Below are 13,692 nucleotides of genomic sequence, written 5' to 3'. Positions count from 1 at the left end.
TCTTTTTTAGGTTATTAATAGATTCTTGAAAAAATTAAGAATTTAGATTCATCGTTCACAACATATTTTTAAACTAGTATAGAGAGTTTTGTAATTAGTCTCATTACAGTTGTCTTAGGTAAATTATTTAATATCCCTGTCATTCATTGAATGTATGAATGAGAAACAATTCGGAGAACATAATCAGATATGTTTGAATCGTTTATCTTAGCGACTTTTATATCAGATGATTAACAGGAAAAAAATTGCAATATTTATTTATAAAAGTAGATTATTCTCCAATAAATTACGGTTATCAGCAACGACAATTCCACTTAAAACCACCTTATCCAATACCATTTTCCGTCGATAATACAATCTGGCGCCAGTTAATTCACCGACGAAAACAACCAAGAAAAACTTACTTCACTTTATTTGAACTGATTCTCTGGAAGAGTCTTTAATATCCAAAAAAAATCTATACAAATCAACACACCACAGGCAAAACGAAACGTTAATCTAGCGCGCGAACACTGAGACAACAGGACACAACCGGAAAGTGATTGGAAATTCTCAGACGCACTTTTCTAAACAGGAGGAAACTCGGAAATAGAACGAAAATACTTGAGTCGAGATCGTTCGTCTCGTTTAATCATCGATGAGTAAAACTGGTCGGATCGGAAAGCGCGTCAAACGTTCATCGTCGACATCTCGAAGCAGACTGCCTAGTCAGCCGGTTTTAGCTTTCGGCTGGGGCGACCGTCTGAGAGTCGGCGATCCGTTGGGTTCGGTGGTTCGTTTTGTCGCGGCCAAGATAAGATGGTCGAGATGTGGTTCGGTCCGTTTGGAGCGGGTCTCGGTGCGCTTTTTTTGCTCTCGGTCGGGTCTCTCTCGTATCGTGCGTATTTACGTACCTATGTGTGTGTGTGTCTGTATGGCGCTTGCACGAAAATAAGAATCTCGTTTTAGCTCCAAATTCGGATGTTGTTGTACGGTTTAAGTTGCGGGTCAATGTTCAGTTAACAAAATAAAAAGATCGGCTAAATTCAGCTTTAAATTGTTTCTGAATATGGACGAACAACAAAAAACAGTGGATAAGATAAACAAATTTTTTACAAATTGTATTCTCTACCAGTGTTTTGATAAAATCCATGTTTTTGTTGTATTTATTTTATTTAACATTTTGCTCTACTCAAACATCTTAAGCTTTTCTTTGATAACTTGTACTAAAAATTCACAGGAATGAAATTTCTATGTCATTGCTTGCCAAATACCGTCTAGGACAGCTATCACTTCTTCACTTGAGTCCCCTTGAGTCTTCTTCACCGTGTTCTTCTCTAAGGTGTCTGTATACTCAAGAAGAATATCATGTCAGAGAAATGTAAATTCAGCAAATAAGCTGGATACTGAAACAATTAACAAATTTATTTTTTATTATTATTTATTGTCACTAGTCGTTACCGACTGATCTACCATTTGTCTTTACCATAACTTAAACCTAGGTAACACATGGACTGAAAAGTCCCAGGCCTAATATATAAATGGCGCTAGTTTTTTGCAGTCATTGCTTCTTCAGTTAGCACTAACTTTCAAAAGAAAGCTGTTAAGAAGATTTCATTATATTCTACTCATAAGTATATGAGTTATTGTGCTAAGAGTGACACTAGTTTTGTTATTTTTAAAACGAATGAAAAAAGAATGAAAACTTCATAGGCCAGTATTTTATTATTTCTTAATATACATGACCATATATATGTATCTATATATTATATATATATATATATATATATATATATATATATATATATTTATATATATATATATATATATATATATATATATATATATTAATCTTTTTTATTAATCTTTTTTTTAATTATGTATAATTTTTTTCTGTTTCTCTTACACATGGCACTAGATTGTTATTAACTTTATGAATAATGATCAAATTTTATTCTTATTTTTAAGCCAAGTTCTGCAGTAGTGTTTATCATTGCTCCTTCTAATAGTATATTGCGAAATTGTTAAATATTGTAACTACTTATGAATATTTGGTTTGAATAAGCTAGAATTATCAACTATGCTTAATACTGTGATAATAAATAATCATGATTGACACTAAAGCAATACTTTTAGAAATATTAAGAAATATCACAGAAGAAATACTTTTTATATATCTTATGAAATATAATTGCAGTTTATAAAAAAGTTACTTTGCATTAGTTAAGTCACCAGTACGATTTAATATGAGTGTTAATCAAAATATCTCTAAAAAAAATCTTTGAAAAACCTAGCCATTAGTAATAAACAATTCTTTCATTTATATATTCTTTACTTCATTTAAAGAAAGCAGTAGTTCTCATAAATATAACAATAGAAACTAAATTAAAAAAAACAGTATTAATAAACATGTTTTATAATATTTATATCTAACTATATTTGTTTAAAATATTTAATAATAGAGGTAATAAATTTTAAAAAATAAATAACAGAAGTAGTAATTAACCACTATAAATGCAAAATGAAACAAAAAATTTGATTGACTCTAAACATAACAAAACAAAATTAATGAAGTAAATAGCATGTAAATAATATGTACGGATTTTGCAGATGTTGAGACAGGCAGGTGATAAACAGTTAGATGAAAATGGCAATTTATTGAGAAATAAATTATTCAAAACAGTCGATGGTTATAACAAAAACATAAAAAAATAGTTAATTAATACATCATCTCATTTAGGTTGTAAAAGCGGTTGTAAATGTGCGTCCATTATAGACACCCAATCAGAACTAAATTGTTTGCATAGAGAATGGACGGTTCTTTAGTTGATGGAGGGCACGCCACGTTATAGGTTCATTAAAATCAAATAATTTAAATATTATTAATTACAGCGAAGCACCTTAGTTTCTCAGGGGCATTCTTGGAGCATTACTATTTTAGACATGCATATTTATTCATTAGATAAACAAACTTGGCTTCTCTTGTCTGATAACATCTGCCTGAAGATATGCCTTGTTATTAGTCAAATGATTAAATAGCACTATAGGAATGTCCTGTTTAGAAGTGTTAGATATCTATACGCCATTAAATCACCGTCAAGCGGCAGCCTTGAATATTCATAATTCTCGTGATAAAAAGATTTATTTTGTCTTCCGATTTATTTGTTACTACAGAAATAGAATGAATGAACGAGAGTAAAAAATGTTACGTATTTGCATCTTTAAACGTTATTATTTTATAATAAAAAACAGTGATGAATATTTATGTTGATTATTGACTTTGATTGATTGAAGATTGAAGTAAAATTTATGTTGGACAAATCACGGTGGCAAAACTAGATTGAAACACCGATAATATTCATGGAATGAATGGAATAAAAGCGAGATATTTATTTTGTAGTTTGAATCTGATTATGTTTTTCTAAATTTTTCTAATTACTATTATTTCTGGTACCATTAGAAACCCACTCCGAAAACCGACATATTCATTGAAACTCTCCACGAGTTGATCTATTTTTGGGATACTTTTGTGAGAATAAAATAAGCATCAGTGAAAATGATCCGAATAGAAAATTTCTGGTAGGATAGAGTAAAAGTCATTTTTCATTTTGTATAGTTGTTTTCTGAAATATTTGAAAAATCAGTCTTGAATACGTTTGCAAATTCAACAGTTACAATCGACGGCAATCATATGCGAGTGATATTATCTGGCCTTCTTCATTTTCAACAATAACACCATAACAATTTTGTCTGGCAGAATATTCAACCATAGTAAAAGGACTGTACACTATGTAGTGACAATTTTTATATAATTCTACTTTCGAAATAAGTAAAGATCCTGAATTAACCTAAATCCAGTAACTATTCAAGAAGATATAGAATCTATTAATTAAATCAATGAATTCTATCAATAACTTCAACGTTCAAAAGCGAAGACAACGTTCTCAAAATTTTAGTCATTGTGCGAAGTGCTGTAAATTGGAAATAGTGAAGCTTTGGGCGACAATGTGTTTATGAATTAAGAGTGCTTGGAATATCCAAAGATGCGGAAGCTCTTCTTCTAGATTACCTGATCGTAGTTCGAAGCATAATGCCATCGAAAGTAATTTGAAATTTGTACCCCTTTTGGAACCAGGGGCTTTTTGAATATTGGCGACTTCTTTAAAGGGTGTTATCTAATGTATTTGTGATAAAAACTTCCGTTAATAAATGGGGCACAGTTGATCGAAGTTTCCAATCTGATCTAAAAAAAGGATGTCTCCATCTCTAGATATATTGAAACTCATATTTATGGAAGAATTTAATTCAATGAATATTGTATCTTTCTAAACAATATTTTGCATCTTTAAAAATAAAACAACTACTTTGATGAATATTAATATTGGTAAGTGACTTTGATTGATAAAGGCTGAACTAAACTTATTGTTCAACAAATCATTGTGACAAAAATAGATCAAAAAATCGATTACATTCAAATGATTTATGAATAAAAATAAATCTTTCTCGTATCTACATTTTTGTAGTACCTTGTATTATCAAACTATTATCTGAAGTATCATTGATTTGATTTAATTTGCCTTGTTATTAATAATTATGATGTTATGTTTATTAACAGTGCCTTCAAAAGAAATATTAAATTTTAAATTAACAAAATGTTTAAGCTGGCCAAGATTAGACGGAAAATATATATGAAGAATAAACCTGAGCAACTCACTTTGACTGTTAAAAAGTATGCTTTATATTTACTTTATTTTTCGGTAATTGATGCTGACCAAGATCTGTTATTCAGAAGCCAAGCTAAATAGAAACTCATGAAAAAAACCCAGTTGACGTATGTACTAAATATAATGCATTGCGTATCTGTATTTTTAAAAATAAATTATTCCATATATTATTATTATTTATTTCGGTTATTAACATTGTTTTACTGAAATTTGAAGTGATATTTGAAGGGGTTATAGTACGTCCTATTTTTTCCTATTTTTTTTATTGACTTAAATGATACCTAAATTATGCAATAATAATATTTTGGAAAGCAATACATATAAGAAGCCTTTTATAGCTCATCGATACATACACTTTTATACATAGGAAAAGGGTTTGCAAAAAAAATTGCTCTAATTGGAAAAAAATTTAAGATCTTGAGGGCCTAGGTACATTTTCTGCAGTATTAATTACTGACTGGTTATGGGTCGAAATACTGATTGTGTAGATAATAGGAGGAAAGAAATATATTTGTATGCCTAAAGACATTTTCTTTAAAACCTTAATATTCTATTTCCCAAATATTTTCATTTACGGAATGTCAAAGTGGTATAATCGCTCAATAAATTATTATGAATAATTGAATATTATTTCAAAGGCGCTCATTGTTTTTGTGTACTATATTATTTTTACTGTTCCTTGCCCTTTTGGATATTGTTCTAATTTCTGCTATCGTTAAATACGTTTTCATTCCTCGTTTCCACCCTGTAAAAATACTATAAATTAGATCTGTACAAATAAATACTCAAGTCCCTGTGAACCATATGGTAACCAGCTGTAGGGGGGCGCCAAAAGGAACAATAAAGAAATAATCTAACTCCCTAGTACTTTAGAAGTAGGGACATTCAGAGGAACTTATAATTGGGCGCAGTTAACCAGATAATCAGTTAACTGGACGATTCATGTGAAATCCGTCATTGTTTGAGTGACATTTTCAAATAAAATAGCGTGGCATTATTTCGCAGAAAATGTAGTTGTATAACGTATACATTATCTGTCTCTTGTTTTAAACACACCAAATTGAACATTGAATATTTGTAAATTCAGCTGCAGCTTGATAAGTGTTGAACGAGCAATGAGCAATTTTATTGTCTCATTTCTTGTTGTCTGAATAATCTACAAAGCATAGTTACTTTGTATTTTATTTTTATTTATTATTTACCATTATTTTCCGAATTCCTGATAGTGTTTCGTGGTAAATAATTGACTGAAATGAAAAATATCAGAGAAAAAATCAAATATTGTTTTAATTTCTTGGAGATTGTGAAAAAGAGAGATTTTTCTGACTCTTTGAAGCTAGGAGTTGGAAACATATAGATGAGTAACAGTTTTTGATCGATCTGGAAGATAATTCTCCTAACAATTCTCCTAACAATATAGGTTACTAGATCATTATCATCAACAGGGGAGAACAGATTTAACCCAACTGTGAATAGCAGAATACAATAGTTAGAAAATGAGCACAAAGAATAGCATATTCTACCAGGAAAATGTGTCAGTTTTGTCTAAAAGGCATATTGCATTGCAGATACATATATATTCGCAGAGTTATGTACAAAAACAAATAGTTTGTTGGAACACGTATTTTCTTTTGTTAAAAGACATTTGATTTGATATCTTATTTTTTCTGATACTACTGATATCAGTGTTGGTATGTTGTAATGAATGCATAAATACTACTAATAAATAATAAGAGTGAATACATTAACTGAGGACTGTATTTTTACAACAGGAAGTCGGCTTCTGATTTAAATCCGATAGAAAATATTTTTAATAAAATTTTAGCTAATAATAATCATCAATAACAATTAAATTATTCTTCAATTCCACAATGGCATCTACAAAGAGTGTAGATTCTTAGAGTGGAAGCTTTCCTCATAAATTATGAAAAAACACTGGAGGAAATATTCATTAACTTCAGAATTCATTAGCTCAAATGTGTTATTAAACATTTTTTATATTTTAATTTATATTTATATTTAATGGCAATTTATTTTTTGAGTATCTTATACATATGTTTGGTTCCACTTTAACATCTTTAATCTGGAGATGTTTCAAATGAGGTTTTTCAAGGTATTCAAATTAAGGGTGCGACAATCAGTGCACATTTGAAGAATAAATTCAAGGACGCAGATTACAATTATTCTGTTATGTCTATCTAATGAAAGGTGAACGAATTCCACACAGACTCCTGTGACGAAATCGACCTTTTGCGTGGAAGACACAGTGAACAGAACCAAAAAAGACATGGATCAAGATCGATTAGCCAGCGATCTGAAAAATAAGAGACTAATTTTAACAGAACAATTGCGGCCGATCCACAGCACAGCTGTAGTGAGTTATAGTGAAATATACGTGCAGTCCTGCAGCAACAATTACAGCATATTGGTTGACAAGTAAACATTCTCCTTCAGTGCTTTCTATGGATTGATGACGATGATGATGATAATAATGTTATAAAATATAATAGTAACAATATAATTTGTAAATAATACACATAGAAATATATGAGTAAATGATCTGTAAATGATTTAATAAGAAAACGAAGAAGATTGAAGATATATCATAGAAGCTTTGAAAAGTGATACTTAATTATCCTGATTATCGAAATATAGTTCCAGTTTCCATGACACATCGGAAGACTGTAATAATAGTTAAACAAGGTTCAAGTCTTCACGCCTTTACCTTGTCTCTATAAAAAAGTGTGTGTATTTATGTGTCACATAAAAAGAAAACTTAATAGATGCTAAACATTTCACGATTGTAAATGTCGTTCAGAATAAATATTGCACAATTTGTTTAAACAGCTACTACTAAAATTACTACTTGTCTAGACAGCGTAACCCGTGTCTTTACATTTGTTATAAATAACAAGCCAAATTTGGTAAAACAATTTGTGACATGTCAATGTTTAACCTTTTCAAATATATTATCACTTAGCTATATATTACCCGAATAACTTTGTACCATTTTGAGATAAATAAGTCAAAGTAGGCGACCGGTAGGTCATATGAAAATTATACGCATATTAATTAAATGTGTGTAACATTCTTCATTGTTAAGTTCTTTGGATGTTGTGATTTAAAACAATTGTATTGGTATAAATAATTTAAATCGCTAGTGGTGTTGTTGTAAATTAATTATTTCAAATTGCTTAGAACAGATCAATTGAATTTCAATACCAAGAAGATTCAATGGATTTAGGTACTTGATTATAAATTAAATAGTCAATTTCTTTTTAAATCGTTCTTCAAAGACAAAAATGAGTAATTCTTAAATAAAACTGCCATTGGTGATCAAAAAGAAAATTCATTTTATAAACCGAGATATAATAAATGGAAAAAACACACAGTTGACTACAAGTGAATTTTGATGAAAGGAGATCATATTTTATAAGCTGTTTAACAGATGATTATTAAAACCAACAATTACTACTAAAAAGAATATTTCTAGCGACCTTGAGGCATGTCGAATTTTACATCGTGGAATAACGGTCTACAAAATACCTAGAAAGATTATCCCAGATGTTGAACACGGGCGGGGTGCCAGCCGCACCAACTAGAACCCGATAACAAATAGCTGGCGGCAACCCCGAGACGTTTATCTGGGATGTCATTGAAGGGAATTTCGATTCATTCAATGCTCAACCATCGTTTGGTTTAGACGTGCCACCATCGACTGCCCAAGCCTCGTCTCCAGGTAACACTGCTGCCATCCGTTTTATCTAATTGTATTTTTCACATTTTTTTATATAGCCAATAAATAGCGGTCACATAATGTAAACACTACTGTTTCATTTCGTTTTACCTCCATTCACCGAGCCACATCATTTATCCTAAATATTGAATCCAGAGATAATGGATGATCCTTAAAAACTAAGAAGCTGAAAGGCCGGAAAAACTATTCTTACATTTTGTAATAACTATATATAGTCAAGAGTTAAGTATACTTTGGAGACGTTTTGTTGGCATTATTTTGGAGCAGAATAATTTATATTTATGATTAATTTGAGTGAATCAGATGTATACCAGAGGACCTGAGTAATTGAGTAAAACTACAGCATGATAATATACTAGAAATAATCGTTAAAGCAGCTTTATAGCAGAATAGAAATATTAAATAAATAAGCATTAAATTATAAATAAAAATTATACTATAATAAATGCTAAATGATGATTCTTGTTACCAACCAATTAGTTTCAAAATTGAAATTAAGGTCGAAAAATTTGCCAATTCTTTTGTATGACTCTAGATTTAGACATTGTTTTATTTTCAGATATGACAATCAGTGTGCAGTTGAGGAAGTTTAGCCTGTCTTTTAGATGGAACGTGTAGTGAATAACTTATATCTTAGAGATTGTTATATCACAACAGTAAAGTTAGTAATATTTGACAGTATGAAATACACCAGTTTAGGTAAAAAATGTGCATGGCAGTACTACTAAGGTTTGACAGTTCTTCTATACTGTCTAATATTATGCCTTTTGCTGATTTGCTTTTTGTCTAACGAAACATGTTCAATTTAACCTAACATCGTGATGGATGCTAACGTATTTCGTTACATTAACGTAGACAGATTTGAAGCTATCAAGTTGTTTCTTCTGGTCTTCTGGTACTCTATTGGTAGATCTTAATGGCTATTTATGCCTTTATCATTTGCCATAATAACCGTGTTGTCTGCAAATGTTCCAAGTACTATTTCTTTTATTGTTGGGGTATCAGAAGTGTAGAGCACATAAAGGAGTCGTTCCAAGACACTATTCTGGGGAACTCTAGCCGAAGTGCGTTTAAATGAGCCGAAGTGCGTTTAAATGATGAGAATGTGTTTTCATACTTATCTTGTAGATTAGTCTCAAGTACCATACCCTATCAAAAGCTTGTGATCCAGGAACATTTTTTAGTCTATTGATGTGTGGTGATTTCGAAATCTAAACTGGAAATCTGGTATTTTTATAGATAGTTCAATAATTTTTAACGGGAGATTGTTAAATAAATTTGATGTCGCAGGTAACAGAGAAATAGGTCTGTAAGATCCGACTTGTTCCACCGGTTTGTCAGATAATAAAAAAGTAGTAGCAAGCTAAACTTTAAACTATTATATCAAAAAAATCTTCAATATGTATAAAAAAAACCTCTAGGAATTAACACCTTGATGCAATACTCATCTTTTTTATAAAAACATATTTAGAATAATATACCGTACCAATATTTTATAACCATAAATTTAATTCCAAGTAAATATTGCATAATTAGTGAGAACAACTGCTATTTACATTACTACTGGTCTAGACGCGTCGTAGCCTTTACTTCTTTTTATTACATCTTCTCATTTATTTTGAATAACAATCCTAATTGGGCAAAACATTTGATGAATTTATTGATTTTTGAAAGGATGTTGGCTGCCGAGGAATATATCGATATATTGGAGAAAAAAAATATCGAATTTTTGTTTGTAGCAACCAGGAATAATATCGATACTTTATAAAAGATATATCGATATTTTTGTGAAAAATAAAAAATTGATAAATCGACTCAAAGAAAATTGGATATTCTCTAAAAGTAAATTAAAAATTAGCGATGTTTTAATAAACCTTTAAAATTAAGAGCCAAAATGCACTAAATCTTAAAAAGTGTATTAAAAGTAATATTTTTTTGATATATTTTAGTCTCTTTTTTATAAACGAGGGTTTATATGGACCGGACCTACTGTCCTAACGTGGGCTGGCCAATGACTAACTTAGAAATCTTAGAAACTTAGAAAATGAGAATTAATTCTTTTGCAGATAAAGTAGCAAGTGCTCTAGGAGAGCAGTCAGTGATTAAATCGCAGGACAAAGAAGAAGCTAGAAGAATTTTGCAAGAAAAATATATACAGGGAAAAGCGGAAGAACTGAATACAGATGTAGGGATGTTCGTCGGGTCGGTCGGTCGGTCGAAACGTGTGGCTGCCGCTGCGGTTATCTATCAGAACACTCACTACTATTTTTGGAAGGAATTTGCACGGGAACTAAAAACACTGGTTGAATCAAAGTTGTTTATTTTAACTTGCGATTGATACATGTGGTCGATGGGAGGATTGACAGGATATTAGGTTAAGGTGAAGGAAGTACGGTAGCGCTGTGGAAGTGGTACTGTTACAGGGGGACGGTGATAAGAAAAGAGAGCGAGACGTCGTCGTGATGGCCTTTTATACTCCAGAACTGCATGGCACCAATCCACCGGCGTTGCCAACCTTTGTAGTTGTTGATGGTGAATTGGTGGTGGCCTAAAGGGTCGTGGCGGTCGCCACACAGAAAATTACTTAGACAACAGAATAGTCAGTATAATAAACGCTTTGACATCAATCGATCAACAATCAAAAATCGAAATAGTTAAGAACCTAGAGGTTATGCTTTAGAAATATCAACAAAAAAGTGATTTAAAAGGAAAACGAAAGATGGAAACACAGCAATACTTTCCAATACCCAAACATAAGAAGTTAATATGTTTTACCAAAAGTACAATATATTACTTCATTGTTTTTCTTACTTTTGGAAGTAAATATCAGTCAGGAATATTAATGAATACTTAGGAAATGTGTATTAGGCCTACAGGGGACACCACCACAAAAGACTTATATAAACCGAAAGAAATAATAAATCACAAAGCTTCAAATCCTGTGTTATCAATTTATTCGAACCACTTTCTATTAAGTACACCTTATGTTTACACTACGCTGAAATTTCATAATACTTCATTTAAACATTTAGATGTTTTCATCTTTTTAAATATCTGTAAAATCAGAATGAATTAATAAGTATAATAACAAATAGATAGAAAAAGTATACAAACATGACCATATTTCATTTTTACCTTTACTATAATCTTCAAATAAATTCTATTTCCATATTGTTTAACATAAAAATATATCCTTTGTTCCATATTTTAAGGTAAACTGATATGGCTCGGTGAATGGAGGTAAAACGAAATGAAACAGTGGTCTTTACATTATGTGACCGTTATTTATTGAAGTAATATAAAAATGTGGAAAATACAAATAGTCCAATATACATACTCCAAAGATATATCGGTCAAAAACATACCGTCCAAAAATATCGATATATCGCTAATATTTCCCAAAAATTTCGATGCTTTCTTACAATGTTTAACTTTTTAAAATATAGTATCACTTAATTATATATTTCAGAATGATTGTATTACCATTTTCAGTCAAACAAGGCAGGCGAACGGTAGCTCGGATGAAAATTATACGAATATTCAATTAATACACATTCATTGTTCGGCCGGTTCGATATTCGTTTGTTTACGACCAGCGTATTGCGTAAATAATTTCATTTACTTCGGGCTTTATTAATAACTAATCAATTTAAATAATTTGGCAGAGATTGATTGAACGGCGATGAAACTCTTCGATACGAGTAATAAATTACGCTGAGTCGAGAAAAATGCAAGAGGTCATGGTAAAGGTTATTTATATAAATGCTGACGCGAAATGTTATGAGGTTTAATTGGCGATAAGCAGCCGTAAATATTCAAAATAACAGATAGTTAACATGCTGGACAGGTTATTTAAAGCAATATGATTACTAATAATTTATTGATTCTTATAGGACTATGTTGTATATGTTGTTTTCTCTTTCATATTGGCATAGATTGTTACAAGATTTGTCAGAAAATCTCATTAATAAAACGAAGCAATAAATCAGAAGCCATTGTACTTCAACTTCATTTAGAAAATAAAAAATACTCTAGAGACATTAAGCTATAATAATCTAGTGGCTTTTCCTGCTATTTTATAATATAATATATGTATAGTCTATCAAAAGAAGTTTTGTACATACGTCATCAATATGTTTAATATATTGCCTACAGTAATTTGTAAATTAGTTTTAGAATCAGATAATATTTTCCCTCTCATTTTATTCTAGTTAAAAAGAAACCGTCTGAAAGTACGAGCCTGTCACCTAACTAGCCCGCCAATGTCGCCCGGTTGTGAAACGTTTGCAAAATTCTTCAAAACAATGGTGATAAGAGATTATAAACCGACAAACGTTATTTTAATGCTTTGCTTGTTTTGATGCATTTCAAGTCGCTGCTTATTATTACTCTGATTGAAAATTCTGAAGCTAGACAAAACAGGTTGCGTGTCTAATCAGTTACTTTGAACAGGAACGAGCTAATGAAGGCCCTCGCTTGCCATTAAAATTCACTAGAGAGGTAAGCATTTTTACTGTTAATTAGCTAAGATTTTTATTGAAAATAATTTTCAGCGTGTTGTATCAGAGTAGTTTATCAACACAAATATAATTTAATACACTTATTTCAGATTAAACTGTTAGTCTGAAAAGAATAGAGAGGTCTAATGGAACTTCCTCCTTCTCTATCTTCTTGATATTGTTTTTAAAAGACTACAATTTTTAAAAGAATATAATAAAATATAGAATGACTTATTATTTCAATTTATGTATTTAGATAAAACATTAATATTAAATTAATATTAAGAATGAGACCAATATACCCAATGGCCACTCATCACAAGATGATAATAAAAATAGTGTTGTGACCACAAAAGTTGATGGAAAAAGGTAAATGTTGGAATAACAATTGATTAGGTTTTATTAGTCATAATATTTATTAATATCTTATCAGATATATTGTACTTCATGCTTGAAACAAGAATGGTTAATAACACTTTTGGTTTAGCTGTACTCGATCAGACATATTGAAGAAGAAATTGACACATGATGAAATTGTGAACAAATGTTACATAGATTGGAAAGTAACAGCTTTGTTATTCACTTGAATGAAACTTTCTGAATATGACATGATTCAATGCTGCCAATTTCTAAGACAGGGTGATGAGAGTGGAAATAAGTAAAGCTGAATATATAATTAATATATGATAACTGTTGTAGGAATATTAATATATGATAACTGCTGTAGGAATAT

The 13,692-nt window shown here is 30.5% G+C and overlaps 1 protein-coding gene across 9 annotated transcripts in view; it reads right to left on the bottom strand.

Moving 5' to 3' along the window:
- The window catches only part of rols (zinc-RING finger and ankyrin repeat domain-containing protein rolling pebbles), a 394,615-nt gene that overhangs the window by 229,335 nt on the left and 151,588 nt on the right, over positions 1-13,692 (bottom strand). For 3 of the 9 annotated variants that reach the window (XM_076395772.1, XM_076395813.1, XM_076395774.1), the window contains exon 1: positions 405-751. The exons of 2 other annotated variants lie outside the window; for them this stretch is intronic. The gene's annotated coding sequence lies outside the window, so the exon portion shown is untranslated. Of the gene's footprint in view, positions 1-404; positions 878-13,692 lie in introns of those variants that run through there. 4 more of the 9 variants (XM_076395760.1, XM_076395784.1, XM_076395791.1 and 1 more) reach the window with 4 other exon arrangements.

This window comes from Rhynchophorus ferrugineus, unplaced genomic scaffold (assembly GCF_030347505.1).
Source record: "Rhynchophorus ferrugineus isolate W39M unplaced genomic scaffold, kcgeb_rfMv2 rfM1, whole genome shotgun sequence".
NCBI classification, from domain to species: Eukaryota; Metazoa; Arthropoda; class Insecta; order Coleoptera; family Curculionidae; genus Rhynchophorus; species Rhynchophorus ferrugineus.
The sequence above is the reverse complement of the archived record's forward strand: the minus strand, read 5'-3'. Positions and strand labels throughout refer to the sequence as shown.